Source organism: Alligator mississippiensis, chromosome 4 (assembly GCF_030867095.1).
Source record: "Alligator mississippiensis isolate rAllMis1 chromosome 4, rAllMis1, whole genome shotgun sequence".
Classification (NCBI taxonomy): domain Eukaryota; kingdom Metazoa; phylum Chordata; order Crocodylia; family Alligatoridae; genus Alligator; species Alligator mississippiensis.
Genome location: NC_081827.1, coordinates 144,722,399 through 144,749,998, shown reverse-complemented (window position 1 = coordinate 144,749,998; position 27,600 = coordinate 144,722,399). Strand labels below are relative to the sequence as shown.

Below are 27,600 nucleotides of genomic sequence, written 5' to 3'. Positions count from 1 at the left end.
ACTGACAGTTACGTTTTTTACGTACATTTTTTTTACATAAACTGTTGGAAAGAGACATCAGCTCAATAAAGCAGCAGCAATGAGTACATAGTACATAGGAGCTAGAAAAGAGTGTGGGAAGAGGATAGATGAAGGTGACTCCTTCTTCAACCTATATTTCAGAAGTAAGGTACAATTGCAGCCTAGCAAGTAGAGGGCAAGCAAGCCAGACATTCCTGGTGGGAGAGAGATAAGTGTGAGCCAGCTGAAAAACTTTTTTTTATTTGTGAAGAGAATAATATTGTATCACAAAGTTTATTTCAAAACTGTTCAATCCTGTATGTAATTTTGGTTTTGATTTTTAGGGAAGCCCTTTTTTTGGATTTAACACACACACAAAAAAAGCTGCTCTCTGCAGTGAGAACTGAACATTTTTAGCACCCACTTTTTCCCAGCATGAAGCAGGCTGCTCTGTGTGTGGGAGGGTGGGTGGGTTAAAAGGGAATGTCTCATAATGTGAGGAATTTGAACCTGATCCCGGGGGGAGGGTTCGGATCAAGATGGAGGAACCCCGTGCTGTGGTATCATTAAAGGTCTGTTCTATTCCTTGTTCATAGTTGTCGTTGTTCATTGCAGAACCTAAACTACTGGTGTAAGAAATGGTGAATGGGGAAGATTGGATTGATCTGCTTGAAGATAAGGAAAGCGAAAGGTTTCAGAAATGTCTCCATGAAGATAAAAACCTTGTTCATGTTGCCCATGACCTGATCCAGAAACTCTCCCCAAACACCAGCAATGTCCATGCCATATTCTTCAAAAACTGTCTTCAAAGACAAGCAAGTTCTCCATGCGGGGTCAAACAGATGTTGCAAAAGAGGGACAACTCAGTGGCTCTGCTGTAGCTCACATGGAAATCAAAGGGTGCAGCACTTGAGCATCCACATCACAGCAGGATGGGTTGAGGTGCAGGTGAACTCTCGTGAGGAGTTACTTTCAAGGGCAGTAAAGTAGTCATGTCAGAGCCTCCAAAGAGGAATACTACAGCAAATTCATAAGGGGCACTTAGGTATTGAGAAATGCAAGAAGTGAGCAAGAGAGGTGATGTATTGGCCAAGGATCAATCAGGACATTGGTAACAGAGTTAAAACCTGTTTCACCTGCTTGAAATTCAGACCGTACCAGCAGGCCAAAGCACTAAAGCCTCACCCTGTTCCACACAGGGCCTATGAGAAAGTGGGCACTGATCTATTTATGCGGAACTCCAGAGTGTATTTACTAGTTACTGATTATTACTCCTTGTATCCGGAAATCTGTACACTGCAATGTACCAGCCGACACTCAGCGATAGCTTGCTTGAAGGCCATATTTGCAAGGCATGGAATTCTAGATGAAGTATTCAGCAATAATGGGCCCCAGTTCTCCAGTGCAGTTTAGGCAATTTGCCATGGACTTGGATTTTTGTCACAGCAAGTCAAGTCCAAATTATCCCCAATCAAATGACATTGCAGAATGATCACTTCAGATGGTGAAAAACCTAATGAAAAAAGCATTGGACAGTGGAGGTGATTTATATAAAGCACTACTGGCTTATAGTAGCACACCTACCTGTAAGAGGTCGGTGGTGTGCTGCCTGGAGCCAAGTTGTCTCTCTGCTGGAATAGTAGCGTTCTGTCCCTTCGAAAGATCGCCTAACATGCCGTGTTAGAGAGAGAGGTGCCAAAACACTTTTGGGAAACAAAAAGGGTCGGTTAAAGGCTTAAGAGGTCGGCTTATCTTCATAGGGCTCCACCATCCCCATCCCCTGCCCTAACCACACCAGATGTTCCGGGTGTGTTGTTGCTCACCTGTAGTACTGAGGATCCGGTCTCACTCATATGGACCCCTTTGCCAAGGATCCCCCTCTGAAGTTAGCTGCTTTCCCCGTTCTTCCCTGTACAGGTCCCAAGACAGCCACTTCTTAGTTCTAATCCCACCCATATCTTCAGGCTCAGGATGGATTTACCCCCTCCTTGGGTGTAATCTCATATGTGTCTCTGTTCTCCTCTAGGTTCCTGAAGCGGTTACCTTCAACCCTCAGGACTGGAATCACTGACAGAGCAGTCTTCTCCATCTCTTCACTGGCTCTCGCCAACAGAGCAGCCTCTTCTATCTCTTTGCTGGCTTTCATCAGGTAACACAGGGGGCAGGGGTTTTCCTCCAAGCCCCAGGGTTGGTTCCCTTTCTCCTTGGTCCTCACAGTCTTCTTTCTCTTCACCTTGTCGCCCCCTTCTCCGGTCCAACCCCAGATGCTCCCTCAGTGTCCCCTTTAATTTCTTTCCTGGCTGGCTGGGTCCCCCATGGCAGCGTCCAATTTTCTGCTTTCCTGACTTAGCTGTTTTCCTTTAACTTTTCAGCGCAGCTTTTTTTCTCTTTTTTGGCCACGCCGTTCTCCCGATCTGAAGCTTGAACCCTAGCAGCTGGGTTTGCTGCGACAACCTTTGATCTGCCGCAGCCCAGCTGGTTCCCTAATTAGTCAGCGCGTGGCGTCTTTCTTGCCCTGTCTCATCATGGTTTCCTCGGCGTCTCTAGGTAAGTTTCTTTCCTTTACTTTATTCTTCGCGTTCTTGTGGCAGGGTGCTTCAGCCACCTTGTCACAACACCTCTGGACAACGGCTGGTCTCCAGCATGGTTGTTAATGGCGCGGCGAATACAGTCAAATTTTCACATTATTAATACCTTATTGGAAAATCCTAACACTGTAGCCATAAGGAGAATCAGAAAAAGAAACAGAAATGCTACTTTGATACAAGAGGTCGTGAGCTTTCACTCCTGAAGCCAGGTGATAGAGTTTGTCTAAAGAATTACTTGTCAAGAGCATGGGACCAGCAGGGTATGGTGAAACTGGTAGTGTACCCATCGTTTTATCCAATTCAGACAGATCAACGGGGCATGCTTCGACATAATCGATGATGTTAGGCCCCAGCTCAAGTCTGGGTTCGTGCCCGGTATGCAAAGGCCAATAAAGATACCAGGGGTGAAAGTATAAAAAAGATTTATTGCTAGCAATAAAAGGTGCAAGCGGAATAATTTCACAAGACAAGCACAAGCACATTCAATACTGAGCCCCTTATATACCAGAGGTTGAATCTTCATAAGCATCCTTGTTTGCTAATTGGTTATAAAGGAGTGACGCAAGGAGTTCTTTACTGAGCATGTCTCTATACCTGTGTTTTAGCTATGTATCTCATTAACGTACATATGTGTTCCATTAGCATATATCTTCCCCGCCTTGGGGTGTGATTTTTAGTATTATAATGAGCCCTTTGTTCCAGTACCTCTGATTCTGTTTTTTTGTTTTCAAGCTTCCTCTATCTAAGACTGTCTGCTCCTTATCATTGCAGATGGGCATTCGACACATAACATTCACTTTTGCTTCGGCTTTGCATAGTAGTTTCTAGGTCAAACCTTACAATGAGACCTAATTGTGCTTCCACTTAGCTCTCGGACATCAGCAGAAGATATGGTCTTGGATCAGTCTCAGTTAACTGTTCCTCCTCATCATCCTCAGAAGGTGAAGATACTAATGATGCAACAGAGAGCCCCCAAAACCCTAATGAGGAGCAGATACCCCAGGGATCCAGGAGACAGGTGAATGATATGCCTGGTTCTAACCAGACAAGCCTTCCCATGTCCAACTGTAAGCCACTGTCTTTTTGACCTATGGGTGACCCTGTGGCCTGTGGACAGTAAAATGACAGTGGGCTGTGTGATATAATAGTGGGCTGTGTAGAATAATAGTGCGCCGTGTAAAAACCAGAGTGCCATGCACAGAATCACCTAAGTGCCATGTGCAGACCAGATATAAAAATGAATTTTCGCCTCTGAAGCGGTGAGTGCCTGGGAGGGAGTGAGAGGGTGTGGATGCATGTTTCTGGTTGACCTAGTGTGCCTGAAAAGTAGAGAAAGGGAGAGAAAAGATTGAATGGAGAGAGTTGGGTGTGTGCAACTTCCAAACTTCACGACCATTTCCCTGTCATCCGACACTGAGCTCGTTTTCTCACTTCATCTCAAAAGACTAAATTATCCACACACTGTGTCAGTAGATTCCTTGAGCTTGGTCTTGGAATTGTTTTATCTTGTCCCCAGTAGTACCAGTTCACAGTCCCCGAGGTAAATATAGCCCCTCCTTCCCTTTTATTGTTACATGTTTGTGTGTGTCTTAATGTACCTTTGTAGTTAATAGTGTAAATAGTAAGAAGTAGGGTATTGTTTTAGAATAGTAAGTTGTTCAAATAGTACATTAGATTTTACAGTTCACCAGTTGTTCTATTGTTATACTTATAAAAAAAGTTATTGTTCATTTCATTTTCAATTTGTTGTGGAAACACACGCAGCATACTTTTGGGTCAGGTCAGCAGAAGCTTTTATTCAAATGAAACTACAGCTGTAGGGGGGACTCTAAAGTGACATGGATTTCCTAAGCACTTGGAAGGGGTTTCCCCCCAAGAGCAAAATCAGGAGGCTTATATACTTTTTAACAGTCGCTTACAACTTACATGATCATATAGTGGAGTTTGCTAGGAAAAGCAGTTACAAACAAACATTAGCTCATACTGCTTTGCTGTTATCAGGATGGGAACCATGGGGGAGGCGAGGTTAGTTAACAAACCTCCTTTTTGCACCTGGAAATCAGAGTTGTACATACTTTTTGCTATCTTTAAGGCCGCGGTGAGCAAAGCAGTTGCAGAGGAGTTACAAAGAACAAACACTTTCCCTTATCTGTTCTACTATACAGAGCCAGCAATTCTCCACAAAGTGGTTATGTCATCTTATAACTCGTATGATCAAAGTTGAAGGCATTTATTTTTTCTGATTCTACAAATTCATGTTTGAGGGGTTTGTTGAGTAGTTATATCTGGTTTCCTCACAGAGTAATCTGGGCATCTTGATGATAGATGCTGGAAGCTTGGATTACACTCTTTAGTCCTCACTCACTGTATCCCTTAACTGGCTGGTGGGACATATTTGCATAAATTATCGCTGTCTCTGATTACCTGCTGTGTTCCAGCCAACACAACAGGAGAGCACCACATGCTGAGGCTTTTCCTTGCAGTGTTCTGCAGGATTCTGCTGTGGCAGTGGTTACTTTACTGCTGCAGGGCTGGCTGGTGGGAAGGACCGCATTGGATCTCATAGACACACTGATTTATTTTAGTTGATGTGTGACCTTATCCTTGAGGAGCCAATGCTCCTGAAGTCAGTGCTTTATGTCCTACAATGAGACAGGGACTCCAACAACATATTTCACCAGGTGGCAGCCAGAGCACTGTGCAAAATGGTGTATGGTGCACCTTAGCAGGTAAGGTTGAAATGCACCTGCACTCTCTAGAATGCAGCTCAACTGTAGAAACCAAACAACGAGGCAGGGCAGAAAGGGTGTGCAAGATCCTGCAGTATATCCAGTTTTGCTCTCTCACCCCCCTTGTGGTGTTTCTGTAGGCAGTGGGGTGTGATTAGCGTAACCGTGGTGCACAAGTGGGTGTCTTGTGCCTCACGGGCATATGGGGAATGTAGTCAGGGGGGTTGATCAGATGAAGTCCTGAATGGGTCTGTGAATGGGAAAGCCTAGAGGTGAGAAGCATAAGCGCTGATCAGTGTGTAACATCTTCTGTTAGTACAGCTGAAAAAACACTGGAAAGTGCTCCTGGACATACTGTTTCCAGTATCATGTATGCCTTCCAATCACCAGCTCATGCTGGAGGGCATGAACGCATTGGCCCAAGTCCTGAATTGCCTGAGGAAAGATGGTCTTCAATGTGAGCACGCAAGTCAGGGCATTCTTTGACCGTGGGAGTGAACAGAACTCCCCGCCCCCGATTCCAATGCTTTTCATCCAGCAAGGTGGGAGATACATTTGCTTCCTTTGTTCCAGTCCAAACTGGAAGATTTTAAGTTATGCAAAAGAGATGGTTTTCAAAAGGAAAAGTGAATGAAAAGAATAGGATGACAGATGGCCCCCTGGAGACAAGGAGGGACTCTCAGGAGACCAGGTGAGGCTGCAGCTGGGGTCATGGGGCTCTGTAGGATTCTAGAGCTGTTCTCAGCTGCTTTGATTCTCCCGAATCAGAAGCGGAGCTGGCAGAGACAAGTAATCACTGTGGATGGGGGATTTGGTTGAGTTTGGATTCAGAATCAGAGCCCCCAGTGAGACTGTGTTCAGGGAACGAGGCCTGCTGTTGTTCCCTAAGTTATGCTGAGTGACCTGAGTCCCAGGCAGCCCACTTGGAGCAGGAACCATCAGAGGCCAGCTCCTTGGCAGACCACTTGGGAGGCTGGAAACCAAAAGCTCCTGTGATGAGCTGTACCTGGTCCATGAGAGAGAGGTTTGCTCATGACCACACTGAGGTTTCATGGCCACAGGAGGATGATGCTCTTCAGTCATTGGTTTCCTCCTTCTTTGGCATTCTGAAGGGCTCTGTCAAGAGAAGTTGAAAAAGCTGTTTCAGGATCCAGGTGAGGCAGAGCTGGGCAACACTGCTGCTTCATCTGTAGGACCCTAATGCTCAGGTTGCCAAAGTAAGAACCAGTGACACTGATTTCCTCAGCCCCATCAGGTCTCCTCAGTCCAGCCCCTGCAGCAACCATCCCCTTCCTGCTGAGGCTACTGCATCCAGGCACCTCATTCAGCTCAGGGCTACCTCCCAGGTCCAGGGCAGGTTGTGCATCTGATCTCCTGCACATCCAGGGAATCTCCCTGCATGGCCTTTCTGAGGGGGAGAAGGATGCTGCCTGCAGCAGGTGCCATATGCAAAGCAGAAGCCCTCCTTTTGCCTACAGCCACTCCTCTTTATCCAGTGCCAGTCACCTCCTGGCCAGGCTCTCCTGTTCCTGGGCTGGAAAGCAGCCCTGGATCAAGAGGCAGCTCTTGGCCTCTGCACTGGAGTCAGCAAGGAATACAGGCCTGGCATGCCCCTGTTCTTCAGGAGTGCAGAACCTTGGGACTCTGTTCACCTTACACAGGCCTAAATAGGGTGCAGGCAGCCCTAAATTGGCATCTTCATGGATCAGGATGGCTGAACCTAGACCAGCTGTTCAGAGACCTCTGCAGGAACTTGAGTGAGTTTGAGTGGCAGGAGGTGATAGAGCACAAGGCTCTTTATAGGACGAAGGGAAGGAACTGGGAGATAGTGTAAATAACTGGAAAGGTCTGATCCAGGACCATGAGGCATGGGACAAACCAAGATTGCTCCTTCTAATCCCCTGGTGCTCCCATTTCCTCCTGATCAGTACCAGCATGTGGTATGTCTCACCAGAGAACCTACATACCCTTGGGTCCCTCCAGGCCAAAGAAAGACCTGCCCTCTTGGAAGGTCTTTGCTATGCAGCTGGGAGCTACTTGGGCAGAGAACCAGATGGTGGTTGCCAAGTTCATCAGTGAGAGAGGATGCCTGGTGCCCTTTTCATCCTTCCCCTAAGAGAAATGACAAAATCTTGCTGAAAAGGATCAGGCCATTAATCAACCTTGCCTCAGGTTCCCCAGAGAGGATCTGGAAAACATGATGTTTTCAACTTTGTAAAGCTGGTGTTGAGAGGGATTCAACCGCTGGATAGTGCAGCTGGGGATCCTGACAGGGAAGCTGTGTGCTGTGATTCAATTGTCCTGAGCAATGGAGACATGGCTGGGATGTGATCACCCAGCACGGCTCAGGATTGTTTAGTGTTACTGCATGAGAAAGTCAGATGGGAAAGGGCAGGGGCTTCCTGGGGCTCTGAGTGAAACACCCTGGTCATGTGAACAGCACTGTCAGAGTTCCCTGCACCAACTTATCAAGCCCATCTCAAAACTCCTTGGGCTTCTCTTCCTCTTGGGAATGAGGCTGGACCTCCCCTGCATGTGGCACCTACTGCTGGAGTTCCTGCCACCCCAGTTTGTCAGGGAAGGCAAGGTCGCTGTTCTGCTTGCCCCTGAGCTCAGGGTGCAGAGAGGATCCCAGTGTCCTCTGTGTCCTAGTCCAGCTCAGGAAGAGAGACAGGTTTCTGCGATTTACCAGAGATCTTTGGATCTGCCTGTCTGTAGACTGCCCTTTTCTTCCTGGCTCCCAGCCCTTTACGCAGACTATGAGACCAGATTGAGAACATGTCAACCATAACCACCTGTGATGGCAAATGCAGCACAGGGAAGACAAAGACCTGCCTCTGGGCTGGGTTCTTGTGGCCTAACCATGGGAAACTGATCTGTTCTCCCTATTGCGTGTTTAAGCATCACTGTGGAATATGCCAACTCAGGGAGCACTAAATGGATGAATGTTGTCCACCTGCTCAGCTGTAAGTCAGGAATCCAACCCCTGCATTTCCCTTCTGGAGTTTCATAGTTGGTAGGGTAGGAAGGGACCTAAGCAGATCATCAGGTCTGATCCCCTGCCATGGGCAGAAAAGGATGCTGGGGTCAAATGACCCTAGCTAGCTGTCTATCTAGCTTCCTTTTGAAGACCCCCAGGGTAGGGGCGAGCACCACTTCCCTTGAAAGTTGATTCTAGCTCCTAGCGGCCCTGACTGAAGTAGCGCCTCCTGACTAGTCTAAATCTACCCTCTGCCAGCTTGTGACCGTTATTTCTAGTCACTCCTGGTAGTGCTCGGGGGAACAGGGACTCCCCCAACGCCTGCTGGTCCCCCCTGACTAGTTTGTAATAGGCCACTAGACCTCCCCTCAGTCTTCTCTTGTGAAGGCTGAACAGGTTCAGGTCCCTTAGCCTCTCTTTGTAGGGCCTGCCTTGCTGCCCTCTGATCATGTGGGTGGCCCTCCTCTGGAGCCTCTCAATGCTGTCCACATCCCTCCTGAAGTGCAGTGCCCAGATCTGGACGCAGTACTCCAACTGCGGCCTGACCAGTGTCTCATAGAGGGGGAGGATCACCTCCTTGGACCTTCTTGAGATGCATCTGTGGATGCATAATAAAGTGCGGTTGGCCTTCCTGACCGTGTCCCCACACTGTCGGCCCATGTTCATTTTGGCATCAATAATGATTCCAAGATCCTTTTCTACTTCTGCACTGACAAGAAAGGAGTTCCCCAGCCTGTAGGTATGCTGCTGGTTCTTCCTCCCTTTTTTGAAAATGGGGACCACATTGGCAAAAGGACTTGAGCTGAGAAGCTGCAGAGACTGACCCCTTCTCATTCTCCAGAGCCCAGTTCACCAACTCTGACCTGAGAATTGTCTAAGAGAACCTTGCCTGGGAGTAAGCAGCTCACATTCCCCATGAGCAGCTAGGTGCAGAAGGGAGGAGCTGAATCCGTGTATCTTCTGCCTGTCCTTCCCAGGCCAGCCCCAGCCACAGCTGCCCAGGTTCTGGCCTCCCTTGGCTTTCTGTGGACCTTCAGGTTGAGTAAAGTTGTAGCCACTGGGTGCCTCTTCAAGCTCCTCTTGAGCAGCCTGTTGTCTGTTAGGTCTCCTTCATCAGGTGCAAACCACCATGAGCCAGGCCTTTTCCACACCAGATCTGAGTGCCCAGTCACGTCCCCTTGGCAATGTCAGTTCTTATGCTTGTTTCCTGGTGAGGAAGGCAGAATCTTGTCACCGGAAGCTGTTGAGAATCTCAACCAGAGAATGAGGCCCAGGTGTGAAGCGAAGGTGGGCAGTGCACAACAGATGCTCCCATCATCTTGTCACCCGTGTCTCAAACAACCACAGACTTGTGGTGTCTCTGGGTCCCAAGCTGCAGAAACTCTCCCACAGACATGGCTGTGGCTCCTCCACTTCCTGCATTCCTAGCTGAGGGGAAATGCTGATTCTGCTGGGCACTAGCCATCTTTGCTGCTCATGGAGGCAGGATGACCTAGTTCTGGTGTTGCCAGCCTGTGAGACCAGTGGCCCCTAAGGTGGGAGTGTCTATTCATTAATGCCTCCCTTTCTCCTTCCAGCTCTGCAGATGCAGGACCTGTATCTGGCTGTGCAGCTCATGGCCACTCAAGTCACTAAGGATATTTCAACAAGCCTTGGGGAAGCCATTGTAGAAAGGAGATGACAGCTGCAGGTGTACCCTGTCCCCTATTCTTTCTGCATTTTGTGTTGGGTGCCTGAGGCTGTGCACAACGAGAGAGAGAGAGAGAGAGAGAGAGAATAAACCATGTTCTGTGCTCCTCTGGTTGCTGTTGCGTCTCTCCTCCCAAAAGCAGCAGAGAGGAGGGTGAAGTGTGCATCTGCTTGGTTTGGACTTTATAGTCAGGTTTGGGTATCTTGTGTTTTGGTGGGGTGTGTGGGCGCTGCTACAGAGGGGACAGGTTTTACCACATGTTAACCAGGAAGTGGGCCTCTCCCAGGCACACAGGCTAAGACAATCAGGCTAGGTACAAGGGCACTGACAGAAGTGATGTTTTGTTGTGCAACTGGCCACTGAAAGCAGTCTAAAGCCATGCACTGACAGCAGTGCACAGCCGCAGACTCTTTAAAAAGGGTCCGATTGTGTGACATACGAACACAAGAAAGTGAAATACAACGTCCTAGGTTCCTGGGAGCTTCTCAAGTCAAAGCACTACAGACACAGGCCATTTCTTGAAAGTTTTGCTGTCAGTGCCTGTCAGCTTTCACCTGTTAATACTACTATGTTACTTAAGCATATGCACACTTCCCCGCTTCTCTGGTACCCACATTCTCATTTTAAGCAGTTGTATCAGTGGAAGATGATGATCATGGGTGGGTTTCTAGCTGCTGCCATTTCTATGTTGCTGGACCACATCCATGTTGGCACTTTGCTAGTGACATATGGTGGCTGAGGACTTGTGTCTCTTAGGGAAGCGGATTTATTAAAGCAACAGAAAGGCTGCGCTTTGCCAGGCTATGCCAAATGTGCATGCACTGATGCATGTAAATTGGTGGAGAAGAAAAGGCAGCTTCTGTTGCCAAAACTTTGTAGAACAAGCCCTGAAAAAGTAAGCTTTGCATCTCATTTTCACATAGCAGTGAAGTGCATTCTGTGTAATCTCATATCATATGAGGTTACTCATTGCTGCATGCTGACTTGAAGTTCTGCGTTTCTTGGCCAATCAGAATCAAATCAAGCAGAAGAAGCAGAACTGAGACCCCAGGGACGGCCATGACACCCCCTCGGTGGCCAAGTGCCTGTTGTCCCACTCTGGCTCCTTGGGGTACCCTCCCATTTTACTGTGCCTGCCAAAGCTTGATGTAACTAATAATACTTAGGGAGACTGCCTCAGGGCCCCAAAGTGAGCCTTAGTCTCTCAGCTATTTATTGTCTCAAGTGCCTAGCTGGCATCCATCTTACTCCTCCGACTCGTGGCCCTTTGGCCCTATCTGCCTTAGGGCACAAGCCACCTTAGGGCCCATAATTATTGCCTTTGTCCTCCCCTGCAACCACCCCATGCCTTGCAGATGTTATTCTGACCACATTCTGGACCTTCCTGTAGGAGCCTTTGCCTTCCTGGCTTTAGGCCACTGTTATTCTGGCTGCAAGCCCACCTGTTCCAGTTTAATTTTTTTGGCCTCAGCCCTCTCTGTATCTCGGTCTGGCCTCATTCTGCTCCAACTCTCAGTCTCTGGGCCCTTAGCTCAGGCAAGGCTGTTCTCAGGTTAACTCAGACCCCTGACAACCCTGGTCCACGGCAGGGCTGCTCATAGCCTAACCCAGGCCTCTGGCATCCCCAACCTCAGGCAAGGCTGCTCCCACTTTGCTGGCCCCTGGCACTTTAACTGGGCTCTGCCCCCTCAGTCTCTGACTCTCTGGGGCTGCTATCTCCAGCCTCTGGCCCCATGCTGTCACAGTGACACCGCTACTGGTGTCTCCATGGAAGCTGGCCACAGTGACACAGGCAGGGGCTGCTGGCAATTAGAGTCTAGCCACCAGCCAGATCCACCATTTTGCCCACCCTTGCTCCAAACACTAGGTTTATATGCCTCTAAGCACTGCTCCTTCTAGTCAGGTGGCTCCTCAGTTACCTGCAGGTTTTTCTCCTTTGCTTAATGGCCAGCCCACCCTCTGCTGCAGCCCAAATAGGGTTGCCAACTCTGTCTGAATCTCTTCTGAAATGTTTCATCACATGATGCAGTGACATTAATGACTGATCTGCTGTACTGTACTCAGGAAGGCAAAAGCACATTGCTATTAGATTTTAAAAACACACTGTCCTACTGTATAAACTGGATTCAACATTTAATATTTATGTTAATGAATGCCCTATCATTTAGCTCCCGGGTGACTCTCGGTAGTCTCCTGGAGAGTATATCTAACTCCTGGAGACTCCAGGGCAATCCTGGAGGGTTGGCAACCCTCAGCCCCACACAGCAAGCTTGCTGCAGTGCAGCTAGCTTTTTGCTCAGCTGCCTGCCTATCCAGGAAGGCTAGCCCCAGGGGCCATTGGCTCCCCGTTCCAGTAGACCACTTGTTTTGGCTTTTTTTTGGGTGATGGCGAGGGATTGGTATTTTCTCTGGGCATGCTATGCAAGGCAGTTATGTTTCAGACCCAGGCCTTGGTGATTCCATATGAATAATGTATGTTAGGGGTATCAAAGATACAGCCCAATGCTGCCACTGAGTCTGGCTCTGGCCTGCCAAAAGTCCCAGTCTGGATCTGACCCAGAGAGCTTGATGAATTTGATACTCCTGTTTATACAAGTACTACAGATGGTCTTTGTGCTAAATGGTAAAAATAAAGGTAGTTGGGAAGTTGCTTTTATTTCCATTACATAAACAAACAAAAAAGTTGTGTTGCTGTCATTTTTTCTCTCTTCCCAAATTTTAGGGGTTTCATTAGAGAAAGATCTGAAAACTCAAGGTTGTTAATGATTTAAAAGTTACTTTTGTTTTTTTCAGCCAAAAAAGTTACTGGGGAAAAGTAAGGCAAGTGGTATACCTCTGGCAACTGAGAGTTCCTGGGATCAAAGTGCATATACTCTATTAATTTTGGTGACTAAGATGAATATAGCTTGTTCTTGCAGCCACACGGCTGAGGGCAAGTGAAACTCAGAGGCAACCGAACCCTAAGCATCTGGGCTTGGGCCTGCATATAGGATGCCTGCCAAAGGATCTGGAAGCATCTGAAGCCCCAGGAGTAGGTGGAGGTTGCTTGCTGGTAGTACGGCCATACGATTCTTGAATGACTGATGGATTTGGAATTGATTTGGCTGATTTGACTTGGGGACATGAAAACATTTCCTTAAAAAAAAATCAAAAAAAAATCCACCCAGCACCAACTAATCTCCCTAATCTTCTCCCAGTACTCAGTGGGTTTCCTACAAAACCTGGGATATATTTTCTAAGTTTTCTACTTCAGCTGTTCAGAATGCTGATCAGAAATACAACAGGGATGGCCCCTGCACATGCAGGCACCGATCGTCTATATTTTCTGCCACCAGCCTGATAGTAAACTAGATATCCTAAATCCATGCAGACTTTCTTATTGCATCTCTTAATTCCTTTGTTCATGACTAATTCAGTCTTTCTTTACAGAGGTGTAGGCTGGAGTGGTGTTGGTGTCAGGACACAGGCAGACAAGGCACACTTGGGTAAATCCAGTATCTTTTATTAGACCAACTCAGATAGTTAGAAAAAAATCTTCTTAGCAAGCATTTGGGTTTAAATACCCTTGGTCAGGCTGAGGAAGCACTGCAGTTGGATTGGGTGGAAGGAATAGTGAAGACCTAGAGGCTGGCACGAAAGCCATTTGGTGAAGATGGAAATTGAGGAATCAGCAGGCAAGAGACAGGCTGGTGGGGAAGATTTTAGGAATATCCTTTGTTTAGGAACATGAAGGCATCCTAGAGGAACTAAATGAGAAAACACAAGACTGGAGGTCTGGAAGGGACTGACTGCTGAGGCCCCCTATTAAATATGGCTGACTTCTTAGAAGAAATATTTGCTTTGCCTACCAAGCCAAAAAAGAAAAAAAGAAGGTATGTTAGGCTTTCCCCTTGCTGTCCAGTAATCCATTTCAAGTTTGAAGCCAGCAGGAAGTCCCTAACCTGTGCCAGCCTGACATCACACCCACGGAAGTCCCCACGCGCCCACACACTTGCGGGCGGGCTCCAAGCCCCGCCCCCTCCACTCGCGTTTGCACTCGGCACTCCTGCGCGCCCCCAGACGCAGAGAGCCCGGCGCCTCAGGACAGCGGAGGCCGCGCAGGCGCAGTGCGAGCGGCGTCCCGCAGCCCTGCCCGCCTGCGACCATCCAAGCGCTTGGGGAATGAAGCAGACCCGTCCCGGGACGCTACAGCCTCCGGGGCACGAGCGCAAACCCGGCAGTCCGAGACCCGAGCTACAGTAACTAAAGCGCCGGTAGTGCCTTATGCAGGCAACGCCGCACTTCAAAATAGCGCTGAGACACTCATCCCCCGCTTGGCGCCGGCGTTGCCGCCATTTTGTAGCGCTGGGGCTTCGGGACTGGCCGGTGTGGCGGCAGCATGCGCGGGGCTGCCCTGACTCCTGAAGAGAAAACATGACCTTGCGTGGGTGCCGTAGAGGCGGTATCGGAGTCACGCTCAGCTCGGAAGAGCTTGCGGGCAGTCGGCGTCGCTCCGGATCCAGGCTGCGGGGTATCGTTTAGCTCCCGCCGCAGAAGGGAGTTTCAGCCCCTTTTGGGCTTGTCCCAGAAGAGTGCATTATTCTTTTCATTTCACATTTGACGGTCTACTCTGGCACTAGTTCTTAATTGTAAAAGGTAGTGGTGATGGCTTCTGCATAACGGAGATTGCAGGAGCTTCAGTCAGATTCGGGGCTGGAAGGGACCTCAAAAGAGTCCAACCCCCTGGGCTGGGCAGGAACCCTGCTGAGATCAAATGATCCCAGCAAGGTGTCTGTCCTGTCTCCTCTTGAAGACTGCCAGGGTTGGGGACTGCCCCAGCTTCCAGATGCTGGTCACATTGCAGTTCACTGTTAAAAGGAAACATCAGGATAGCTTGACTGAGATGGGAAGAGGTATGAAAACGTCTGCAAACTAGCATTTAGGGAAGGGAGTTAGGGAGTGAAATGGTTACTTGCAATTAGATTTTTTTTTCCTGACTTTGATCTGAGTTAACTTGCTCAATCACAACTTTTGTTGACCAAAATTCATCCATTAAAGAAAAGGAACTGAAGAAATAGGTGAAGTAGTGCTGTAGCTCAGCACCTAGAAAGCCAGTCACTGGATGGTTTTTAATAATCCAAAAGTGAAAGGTGCGTTACACTGCAGCGCTCTCACACAGTTTTAACTTTTATCCTCCATTAGAACAGAGTTTCCAGAGAGGCGAGTTGGCTAGAACTGCACTGCAATATTTAGATAATAAACTGCTACTATTAGGTCAGTAAGAATGTAAGAACATGTAAGTGTCTCAGAGGAGACTATATGCTGCCAAGAATCACAGAGAAGTAAAGCTGGAAGGGACCTCAAGAGATCATCTAGTCCAGGGGTGTTCAACCTTTTTGAATGTGGGGCCTGATCACGAACTTTTTATCACCCAGTGGGCCGGCGAGCCATATTCAAATACTTCACAGGAAGTGGTATTGCATCAGGAAGTGATGCCACGTGACCTTTGGCACCAATAAAGTTGCAGGAAGTGACAATGAAATGCGTCTGGAAGTGTGGTTTAAAATCCAAAATAAAAACAATATAAAAGCAACAATGAAATAATACCAAACACTTGACTAAAATAAACACGTTCGCTTCTACTCACTTCTCAGTGAATGAAAGAAGCATAATGTAAGTAGAAAGATCAAATGTGGAAAAGATAGCCAGACTGGAAACTAATCAAAGCAACAAAATATAGGCATTTTTGAGAATCTTCAAGAAGATTTACTTTTATTGAATTAATAGCTTGTTAGTATGTTAGGGCTCCCTTCCTTCCCAAAAGGGGGGAAGGTGAGTAACCCACAAGTCACATGCCAGGGTAAAACCCAGTTACAACTTTTATTGGAAGATAATCAATACAGATCTCATTAAATCAGTGCAAAACAAAAGCTTTAAGTTTGCAAGCGGGTCGGGTTGGAGGAAAGACACTCCCCACCCTACCCCTAAGCTATTACCTGATGAGTCTTGGGAACCCCACCCTGCACAGGGTCCAGGGTGGCGAGACTGTCTCCTTTATCAGGTCCTCGGCCTTGCCCTCCCCCGAAGTAGTTCTGTCCAAGGCTTTGTTCTTATGATTTTTATACCTTTCTGTCTCCCATCCCTATGGGATCCTCCAATCAAACAAAGCTTTTAGCCTTATCACCTTTTACGGGTTAGAGCAAGCCTCATTGCATGCTGCAAAGCCGGGGGGTCACCTCGGGCCTTGCCACAGTTCCCCCTTTTCTGAATGGCAGGCAGAGTTACTTAGGCAGTGCTGCAGTTCCTCTTTCCAGAGCTGCTACTGTGGGTACTTTTCCATTACTTATGTGCAGTTCCTTTTTCTTAATTTTAGCAGAATCAGCAGATGACCCGCCCCCCCCTTTCGGGGTGTCAATTTGGCCTCCTTCCAGAAACCTCTTGGGGACAGGCCTCACATAGTAACACATGGTTAACAAGTAGTAACAAGTTGAACCCCCCCCAATCCCTCACAAAGAGAAACAGAAGCAAACACAATCCAAACACCAGACAGTATTTTTAAATACAATGTTCAAGCTGGATGCCAAGGAGATGGAGACTAAGTGTCCATTCAGTGCATCATGACTAGCTCTTGAGCCTTCTCTCTCTTGTGCAGAACTCCAAAAGCTTTTCCAGCCAGGATGCTGAAGAGGAATAGCACATCCAAGCCACCTGCATGAAGAGCCTGGACAATCTGGATGTCTCAATTAGTGGCATGAGCCACACAGGTGACCAGTTGCTGTCCTCTGTATTAGCAATGCGTTCCTTTCCGTCCCTTGTACCTCTTTACTGGGCAGTTCTCTGCATTGGCAGTTAGACCATTCTGGCCATGAATTATGGAACAAGTTGCTGCCATTTAAGGAATGGCATACAGTAACGGAACTGGAAGGAATCCCTGTACTCAGATCACTTCCTCATTCTTTCTCCTTGCTCTGCTCAGTCCCCTCTGAAATTGAGACTTGTTTGGCCTGTGTTAGAACAGGGTTTCCAAAGAGCAGCTATTCCTGAGAAAGACATGAGGTCATGGGTGGGGGAAGGACCCTCAAGTAGGTGGGTCATTGGTAAAAAAGAAGAAACTGCCCACCAGGACTGGATTAAGAGAGCTGGGTGCAGGAGTAATAAGTAGCTGAGTCTGAGCTGTTTGGCTCTTTTCTCCAGGTCTTATGAATGCTGGAGTACATAGTGCCAACTCTGTACACCTGCACTCTGACCACCCTGTACCAATGCCTTGGGGACCTCACTAAGCAAAAGCAGTGGGAGAGAGAAGAAGCAACTTGCATGGACCCCAGCAAAGGAGGTTTGGAATCCAGATTCTTCTTTGTCTCCAGCCTCTTATCCACAATGAGAAGGCCCAAAGGCAGGAGGGACAGTTCAGTTGGGTCATTACAACCTGGGATGGGGAGCCAGGTAATATAGGCTCCCTCAACACCCTATGCTACCCTAGATTTATGCTCTGCCCTGCAGTTATCCCAGGGCCTTTCTGCCTCTGCATCCCCACTCATCCAATGATGACTGAGTTGCACCTGCCTTACAGAGGAGCTGGGAGTGAAATTCCACCTCTGCTTGTAAAGCTCCTTGTGATCTACACATAGAATGTGCCTTAAAAGTACCAGTCCTTACCAGCTACCAGACTGTGCATGGGTGGGCACATTGGGAATGGAAAGGCTTGTAGCAGCATCAGAACTTTTCCAAAGTAGTCACACATTGCCATCTTCTATTTTTTTTCCCCAGCCAAACTTCTTACTACCCAGGGGCTGTTGGCTTGACTCCTGGTGAGTTGCCCTGGAAAGGTTCCTGCCAGAGGTGTGGGGAGGGTTCAGTGGTGTTGGTGTTACGTCTCAGTTCTGTGTTCTTGGGCAACCCTGGCACAGGACACAGCCTGTCTGACTCACAAAGGACCCCCCCCCACATAAACAAAACTGATTAAGATGCAGTGGAAGACTCACCTAAAACCCTCCAGATAAGGATGACAAGAGTGAAACAACTGCCCTAGGTCTCATTTGCATCCAAGATGGAACCAGATGACCATTCATTTACAGGGCAGATGGAGAACAGAATGCCTGAAGCAGAGACTGCAGTGAATTCTGGGACCAGAGAAGCAGGGGAGCACTGCATGATGGGGAATCTGTGCTCCAAATGCTAATCAACCCATGTTTACACACACCCAGCTCAGCATTTGTCGGACCAGTTCTAATCTGGATTTACAAAAGACTTTTTCCCCCACCAGACACACACACACCTCTAAGTTTAATAGGCATCTTGGGCCGTACATTCCCCAGTCCCACTATGGGAGGCCTATTTAAACTTGATTGACTAAAACTTGGTTGCCAGGTTAGGGAATGCTGAGGCAAGAGACTGAGTCAGAGGGTATGGGCAACATTTGAACAATGGTAAAGGATTCATCACAGCGTCCAGCCTGTTGGAGACCTGACCACAAGTGTCATACTTTTCCCGAGATTACTGGTGGAAGTCCTCTCCACAAAAGGTTACGAACACCCCAATAATTGCCTTAAGTCTGTTAAAAGACTATATTAAGATCTGGAAAAGTCAGGCTAAGCTGAGGCTTGTTCACAACAAGTAAAAATCCAAAACCCTGATGCTGCAAGCTATGTATTGTTTCTGAAGAAACCATGAGATATCCCATCAGTATATCTGCTATCCATAGGAATTTCAAGCTGGCTCCCAAGTATCTGGTAACTCCCTAACCTTATGTGTTTCCTGATTATCAATCAGTTTCTTGAGATGTTCCAAACCAGATATCCCCTTGTCAATAGAAAAGACAATGATTTACACTATTAATGCTTTGAAGAAGCTGAACTAAGGGTATAAAAATCTGTAAAAAAGCAGCATGTGTGTGCTTCAAGAAGAAAAAAATCTCTCTGATACCATCCGCTGTTCTTCTGGAGAGGCTGAAGGAAACATATTGTCTCCCTTCAAGGATTGTGCTATGAACTTTACATGTCAGCTTTGCAACCTGAGTACCTTGGACTGGTAAGATCCCAACGTGCTCTCTCTCTTTTCTCTCTAGGCATACATTTTTTAACCTGAACTGTACTAGTTAAGCCTGAGCTAAGTTTCCCCAAATACTTAGTGAAACCATGGTAGTATTGGAATTGTTTGTGTTTGTTTTCCTTTGCATGTCTATTACTATTAGTATCGTTATATACTTCATATACTTAGCAATAAATAACTTTTATAGTCAAACTGGTAGTAACTGGGTACATTTTTCCTTCTCTACTTCTTCCTCACTTGCTCTGCAGCAACGCTTCTTTTACCTAAGCTGAAGATCCCTGTGAAGCCCAAAAATACTGTGGAGTGTGCTCATCAAGGGGCTAAAGATTGGGATGTGCTGAGTTTGAAACACATAAGGGGATCAGTTTGTACAGGCTGATTGACCCAGTTTGGCTCAGGTGTGTCCTAATGAACTGAATGCTGGCCCATGAGGGTGTCAGCTGGACACCCGGCCAGATTCAGAGGTATTCTGTTCACCTGTGTGCTTGTGTCTGACTGCAGTTTATTGTTGCACTGATGAACTGATTCTTGGCATATGAGGGTGTCAGCCTGTCCATGCTGATCAACCCGGCTGGGTCAGGCATGTCACGTTAATTTGTCTGTGTTTGTGTGCGTACATCTGATTTTGTGACTGGAGGAACCCAGCTCCATTGAAATGGAGTCCTGCAAGATAGCTCTATTGGGGGTGAGGACTTGCAAAAGAGTGAGATAACAGCTCTGTATAGAAACACAAGTAACACAAGCAGCACATTGATAGAATTACCAAGACCCTAGAAACGTGTCCCTAATAAATGAGCACACCCCAAAGTAATGGGCAAATCTGGTAACACTGGAGACAGAAGTCTGTAGCCTTAGCTGGAGGAACATACTCTCTCTCCCCACAGTCAGAGCTGCCCTTTGCTGGCAGAGTGCCCTTCTCTTTGCAGAGCACAGCCCGGCTTCTGCCTCTGCCTCACCGCCTGCAGAGGGGCCTGCAGGATCCAGCACATCAGCCTGTGTCTAATTGCTGAACACTGTTTATGTGTGGTGTAGGCCAGTGTCCCTACTAAAGAAGCCCTGTGGAGCCCTGCTGCCAGAGTTGGGGCTCTGTTTCTCTCTCACTGTCAGGTGGTAACCTCAGCCCTGGCTGACAGCAGCTATTACATTCTGCCCTGCTGGGGCTGGGGGCTCTCCACCCTATAATCCACCCTGCTGTGAGGGAGCAGTGGAGGATCAAGATCCCCATCCTGGTCATGATCATTGAAGGTAATGAGCCAGGAAGGAGCATAGCAGTCTCTGCAGAATGGAAGGGAAGGGGGTGGGATGCAGCCTCTTGCAGCCCCCTGTGGTACCATTCTCCTTCTGCAGCATCACATAATTGAAAGCTTCTGCTCTTTGTCACGGGATACAGCACTGAGGGTGATGGGACCCAGGGCTGGATTTGCCCATGAAGGACTCCAGAATGACTATTCTCCTGTAGTTCCTTGCACGTGTTTGGGAGGTTTCTGTTGCCCAAGGCCAACTCTGTGCACTTTGCACTTCCGTGAAGCTCACCTCTGTACTGTGCTGTGCTGAGCACTTCTGCAAGGTGCTGAACATCCTCCATTCCCCTTATAGTCAGTTCTTCAGAGACTGCTTGTATAGAACTTCTGGAGATGTCAGCACAATACATAATAAGAGTCCTTCTGCTGGACCCGTACAGCATGTGGTGCAAGGCCTGTGACTTTGGGACCCCAAGAGGTGACAGGGTGGGGATGCAGGAGCTGGAAGATGCAGGGTGGGGATGCAGGATGCAGAAGAACCCCATCTGCCTCCCTGGAATCAAGTCAAAGACTTGATTCCAGGGAGGCAGATGGGGTTCTTCTTCAGTGTCAATAGCAATGACATCCTTCTTGTTTGCCTCCCACTTTACAAGAAATACAGACTCTTTCCAGGACAATGCATGGTGGGAGCATTTGCTGAGTAAGATACAGGATGCCTCTTGGAGCTGTTGTTACAGCCAGCCAAACTGGGTAGGCCTGTCTGGGAATGGAGAGTTCCCTCATGTCTCATGGAAATGAGATGATGACTGTCAATAATGCAGCAAGAGTCCAACTTGGAAGTTTTGCCAGTCTCCTTGAGTTTGAATTGATGTCCAGAGTTTTCCATTTGGGATCATCCAGCCTTTCCATACAGTCTTTGAGCTTAAGAAATGGAAGGAGATGAGGCCTGCTAGGGGGCTTCTGGAATTCCCAGGTCCTATCACAGTGCAAGCTTAACGCTACAAATCTCTGAAGTCCCTGGTTGTTGGAGGTGTCAGTCATGGAGCCTATGGCACCTTCTTGACTTGAGCCATCCTCCACATTCTACTCAATCTCTCCCTCGCTGGATGGGTTTCTTGGCACAATCTCCCTTTCCAAATTTTTGTCCACTAGTGTCAAGGGTTGTAAGGGATTCTCAGGCAGAGTTGAGGTGGGGAGAGCAAAAAGGAGAAAGTACCTAGGGTGTCTATCTGTCGAGTACTCCAAACAAGGCCTCTCCCTGTGAGACTTGGTGTTAGAAAGGGCACAGCAGAGGAGGAAGACACAGGCTTAGCTCACGCACCCAACCCTTGCTTCCCTTCACTTGTGCACTCGGTTCCTGAACATGACACTGAAGACTATTGATGGCAATGCCTGGTACAGTCAGCTGAGCCTGGAGCTATAGGAGCGGTTATTGCCTACCCCTCCCCAGAGAAGGTGCATGCTTTTGGCAATGGCTGGATTTCAGCATCCCATTTTATGGTGCTGTGGCAGGAAGGCTGTAGAGAGTTTCTTTCCAGAGTTTGTGGTTTTCTGTTCTATTTTCTTGATCAAAGGAATTGTCTCTGGTTCTCTGCTCTCTTCGCTGACCCAGAGGGAGCCGCTCAGAGGGTCTGTTTCTATGCCTTTAGTTGCCAGTTTCCCACAAAGAGTGGGACTAGTTGGTGGGTGCTGGGGCTGGACTCTCTCGGTCCTTCTTAGGGATGGGTGTGTTTCTGGGCTGTTCTTGCCCTGACAAGCAAGCTACTGTGTTCCCAGCTTTTTGATGATGTTAGTCTCCTTTCAGAGTTTCCTATATAAGTCACTTGGTACCACATTGGCCTTTTGTCAGGATGTTGTTGCATCCCTATGATGCTATAATGGGTCTTATACCAGGCATGGAGATTAAGACATGGTTGTCCTAAACTAAAAGTAATTTTATTTAACTCTAACCGATACAACTCTAATTAGAACTGAAGCAGTGTTAGCAGTTCATTTTAGGTTTGTAGCTAGTCAAAGCAGATGCTCACCACCCCATAATGTTGTGAACGCAACTTCGCTAGTTGATCAGGCTGTGTAGTCTTGTCTAGGGTTCCTGGTTCTTGCATCTGATGTTAAAACAGGATCTTGGATTAGTGACTCTTCAGGCTTTCTTCTGGAGTGTTCTGTGAAGGGTACACTCTCTCACCTCTCTTCATATACCATCTAGCTTGCATTTCTTAATACATATAGTTAGCTTAAGCCTTTCTCCTAATGTATATTAATAATCTTGCTTCTGTTTGCTAAATATGGTTACCTTTAACTGGAATTTTCTATTCTGAGGTAATTTTGAAGGAGGCCCCCCATGAGCTCACCCAATCTTAGTTGTGGTTAGGTTTTGCTCTGACTTCCTCTTTTGCCCAGGTTATATTTATTAATTTAGTTAGCCAATTTCCTGATTTGTTTTAAGTCAGGGACAGTATTTTTCCATCTTCTCCTTTCACTGGGTGCATGTCTCGACCACAGTCCAAGCTAAGCATGCAGCTTGAGCTAAATACAAAGGCAAACCCAGGCCTGAAGGCCTCTGGGTCCCAACAATGTTGCCCATGTAAAATCCCAACTCCAGAAATCTCTGAAGACCACAGATTACATGGATGCTTCTGAGAGCGAGATGAGGACCCTGTTCACTCCAGATGTGGCCAGGTACTCCCTGACTCCTCCTCACTTTGTTGCTCTGTGACTGAGGCTGGTTTGCTTCATGGCCTTCCCTTGCCCTTTCCCTCAGACAGTTCCCTTGTTTGTTCCAGGTTGGATGGACAGTTCTAATATCAGGGGAGATGGGGGAGGACTCTTGGGTCTTTCAGCCAGCAGGTCAGACTCACTTGCCAATGCATTTCTTAGGTTCCAGCAGATCCTGACTGTCCTGGCATCCTCAGCCACTGGCCACCTGGACCTACCCTGAGCATGCTGGAGGATTTTGGTGCTTCCATAAGTAAAGTACAGGTGTCTGGGATAGTCGGTCACCTGTAGGTAGTAGAGATTGTGGGGGGGGGTGTCTCAGACTTCCTCCTACAAAGCAATAACAATAACAGCTTGGCAGTGGCTACTCTTTTCAGTAACACCCTCTCTCAGGAGATGTGCTCCACATCAGGGCTCTAGTTAGACAGAGTTGAGCACATTTCTTGTGCTACTCACATTTTTCATGTCCCAGGTTAATGGGTTAGAGATCAAACTGTCCCTCTCAGGTCCTGAGGCAACCAGATGTATTGCTTACCCAGAGAAAGAGATTATGTATTTTTCATGTCTTTCAGTTAGCAGTGGGAGAGGAGACATGAGCCCTGTTGTCTAGATTCTAAGTGCATAATCCCCATGCACACCCACCTCCCTGGTCAGGTGCTGGAGAGTTTACAGGCACTTACATGTTTGCTGGAAAATGAGGCCTAAGGTTCTGTTCTAGGGCATACCCAGCCCAGCAGAGCAGAGTCACCACCATGGCTGAGCTGAATATCTCAGTACCCATACCTGCTTGGGCCCAGGCTCCATCCAGCAGAGTGTTCACAATGCCCCAAACACCTGTTAAGAGCTTCAGCTTTGCACAAAGCACAGTAGGCAGGGCTGCCTTCCTACACTGAGCGCTACAGGGGCACTCTTGATGCATTATGCCCAGGGACTTCTTATGATCCAATGCACATGGAGGCCCTGGTGCAGGGAACTGGAACCCAAGACTTCCCCCACCCTCCCAGAGGCCTGCTGTCCCAATTCCTGTCAGTCACAGCCCCCCCCCCCTCCCCCACCCCCGACTTCCATGGCACAGCGTGGCACTGCAGCTGTCTGTCTGAGTTACCCAGGCTGTAGGACAGAGATGATGAGGCCTTCCCAAGCTAGGGTGAACTTGAATCAAAGCACTGATAAGGGTGCTTTGAGAGCTGTGGGTCTCTCGTGACTGGCAGGGAGAGCTAGTATCACTGCTGGGGCAACTCCTTGGCCAGCAGTGAATCCTACTTGGGAGGCAGAGTGCATGGGAAGCCCTGATGTGGCTGACACGTCACCCCATGCAGGACTATCACCAGAGGAGAAGATCCAGGAGCCACCACATGCTGCCATGCACCTTGTCTGAGATGGGTGTAGGCAGGGGCCTGGGGCCTGTGGACATTTCTCAGGGATGCAAATGAGGATACTTTTTATTCCTGATCTTTGCCTTCTGGACCTTGGTTCTTCTCAGTTCTTCATCCCCATCTTCTTGTTATTCCCCATGGGATTCAAGACTCGAACTTAAAGCTGACCTTTGTCTGATCAGTCACTGAGATCAGCTGTGCCATCTAAGAAACTGAAGACTCCCAGAGCTTCCAGTTCACTTGCAAAGAGAAGCTCCTGGGGTACATGCTGGTGAGTGGTGCGGAGCTCTGGAAACCAGACTGCAGAGGACCTGGTGGGAACCTAACGGGACTGGTTTCAGAAAGGTTTGAATGTGTTTGGTCCATTTGGAGATTTGGACTTGAAAGACCTGGTAGTGATGGCTGTGGGACATCCAGGAGTGGTGGGGAGTGCAAGGAGCTGCTGAGCAGCCATGTCCAGTAGGGCTGTGTGAGTCTTTGGATCCGGACCCACTTTGGACGCTTCGGTGTCCAAAGCAGTACTTCTGGATCGAAGTGGAATCCCAGCAATGGTGTCCGGAGTGGGTCAGGGGCATCTGAAGCGCTTCAGATCTGCTGTGGATGCTTCGGACCTGCTTCAACCATTTTGAGGCAATTAGAAGAGGGGGTGGGGGGGGGGGGGGGAGACTGATGTCTGTAGGTAGCCAGTGAGAAGGATTTCTCCCTGGCTACTTTTCCACTGGCAGCATCTGTGGGGTGGAACTAAAAAAAGTATAAAAGCCCCTGTTTCCAGCCCTTCTCTGACTTTTGCAGCTCATTCCCTGGCAGCGACTGTATGAGAGAGGGATGCTGTGACTGAGACCTGCGTGCTGCTTTTTCATGTTATAAAGGAGTGGTTAGAATTTAGCTTAGCTTAGCTTAATTTAGCTGAGCTATTCTATTCAATTATTAGTAGTATTACAATTCAATTTATTTCTTTGAATTATTTTCTTGGAAACTTGTTTTGGAAGCTTTGCAAAAAGAAAGTTGTCTTTTCCCAGCCAGTGTTATCTATCACTGTGCAGGGAGGCACAGATTGCTTGCATGCACATACACAGAGACCCAGAATATAGAAAAAAAATCACAGCGGAAGAAGACAGACAGATATTTACAGAATAGCAAGACACAGATAATATATTGAGACACAGGAAGACACACAAATAATTTTATTCAGAGCACAAGATAGACAATATCATGAGACCCACAAAGAAGACACAAATAATTTCATTCACAGCACAAGATAGATATTCACAGGAGAACAAGACAGACATATACAAAAGGATTCACACAGAGAGAGAGACCTTTTGCAGCACAGGAAAGATCATTATGAAGCGTGCTGGAAAGGTGGGTGCCAGGTCTTCTGGCAGGGGAGGGAGAAGGGGTACAGGGAGAACTAGAGCTGCAAGCCCCACCCCTGTGTCCCAAACACAGATGCATTCTATTCCTGAGCAGCCATGACATTGGTGCTGCCAGTGGAAGCCAGGCGGTGGGAGCAGTGTCTGCACCTAATGTCCCTGCACCTGCATCACCTCCGCTCAGTCCAGAAGTGGGCACCAGCAGTGGAATCACTGCCTCTTCCACCCCAATGTCATCTCTCAGCGTGAGCCTCCCATGGCCAGAGGAGAAACTGGAGCTGGTACCAGGGATGCTGAGCGCGCTGGCTAAAGCAATTCTGGAGACTGAGAGGGAATCAGAGAAGGTGCTCCATACCCCTCAGGTTTCCCCTAGACCCAGGTCTCCTCCGAAAAGCAGCACCTCAGAGGAGGCTGAGGTTGTGGAGGCAAGTGGCTCAGCTGAGGCAGCTTCTGCTGTTCAGCCTCAGCCTGCTGAGAAGCAGGATCCTCACCTTCAACCCAGAAGCTGGGGAGTAGTGTAGTATGGAATCATTTTGAGGTGGCAGATGATCCCAGGTTTGCCATCTGCCAGCACTGCCGAAGGCACATGAGCCATGGCAAGGATGTGAGACACTTCACCACAGCCATGCTGCTGCATCTGAGGAGGCACCACCCCCTAGCCCTTCTTCCTGCTGCTCTGCCTGGCACCAGTGCAAGTGTGCCGAAAGGGAAGTCCACCTCTCACTCCAAAGCCCTCTTACCCCCACAGCAGAGGCAGGCCATCCTGGACCAGTGGGGGAAAGGTGCACAGAAAGCAGGGGGCGTTCCCAAGGTGCACGAGGTCACTTAAAGCAATGGGGAGATGCTTGCTCTGGATAGCCAGCCCTTCTCCCTAGTTCAGCAACCAGGGTTCAGGCAGTTCGTAGCACTTCTGGCCCCATTTTACAAAGTGCCCGCACGCACCACGTTTAGCAGGGTGGTGGTGCCTTCCCTGTATGAGGTATGCAAGGAGTACTTGAGGGAGGACCTGCGCAAGGCAGGGCCGCAGGGAGCCTTGCACTTCACCTCTGACTACTGGAGCAGCCAGGGTGGCGATCACACCTACCTCTCCCTCACGGGGCACTGGTGCGATCAGTTTGGCCGTCGGTGGGCTCTACTGCAAGCCGAGATGCTGGATGAGTCCCACACAGCAAGGAGATAATGGGGGCCATAAACCGCATCGTGCAGGGGTAGCTGGTTGGGCAGGCTGAGCTCACTCGCGAGTTCACTGTCACTGACAACGGGGCCGATATAGTGAAGGCTGTCCATGATGCCAACTTTGTTGGCATCCGCTGTGTGGTACACAGGCTGTACCTAGTAGTGAGGGATGCCTTAGAGGGGGACAGGGCTGCCGGTGATGGCGCCGCCACCAGTACTGCTACAAGCCAGCTGATTTCAAAGTGCAGGAAGGTGGCGGGCTACTTCCACCACAGCATCAAGGGGAGCAAGATGCTGTGGGAGAAACAGGCAGAGCTCAGCATCCTGCAGCACAGAATCATACAGGATGTGGAGACTCGGTGGAACTCCACATAGCTGATGCTCGAGAGGCTGGTGGAGCAACAAAAGGCCATCCATGAGATGGCCTTGCTTGGGGAGATAGGGATTAGCACCTTCCTGAACAGAGCTGAGTGGGGTACCATCTCCCAGATCTTGGTGGTCCTCAAAACCTTCCTCAAGGCCACTGAGACCCTTAGCACTGGCGATACCCTCATCAGCCAGGTGATCCCCATAGTGAGGGAACTGGAGAACCAAATGGAGAAGTTCCAGGGGATCAATGTTCCTGGCTGGGGTAGGCCACTGTCACCAGATGTGCAGGCATTGATGAGGCGGCTGAAGAAGGGCATCAGAAGACAGCTGGATCCC

General features: G+C 48.4%; 1 long non-coding RNA gene across 2 annotated transcripts; it reads left to right on the top strand.

Annotated features, from left to right (window-relative positions):
* The first annotated feature begins 505 nt into the window (after positions 1–505).
* LOC109283728 (uncharacterized) lies at positions 506–19,177 on the top strand. 2 transcript variants are annotated; one of them, XR_002090999.2, is made up of 4 exons: positions 506–2,149; positions 2,373–2,547; positions 3,457–3,606; positions 16,619–19,177. It is a non-coding gene; the product is annotated as an uncharacterized LOC109283728 (long non-coding RNA). The 2 variants fall into 2 exon arrangements; XR_009461879.1 differs by lacking the exon at positions 16,619–19,177 and adding an exon at positions 9,875–12,853.
* Positions 19,178–27,600: the final 8,423 nt, after the last annotated feature.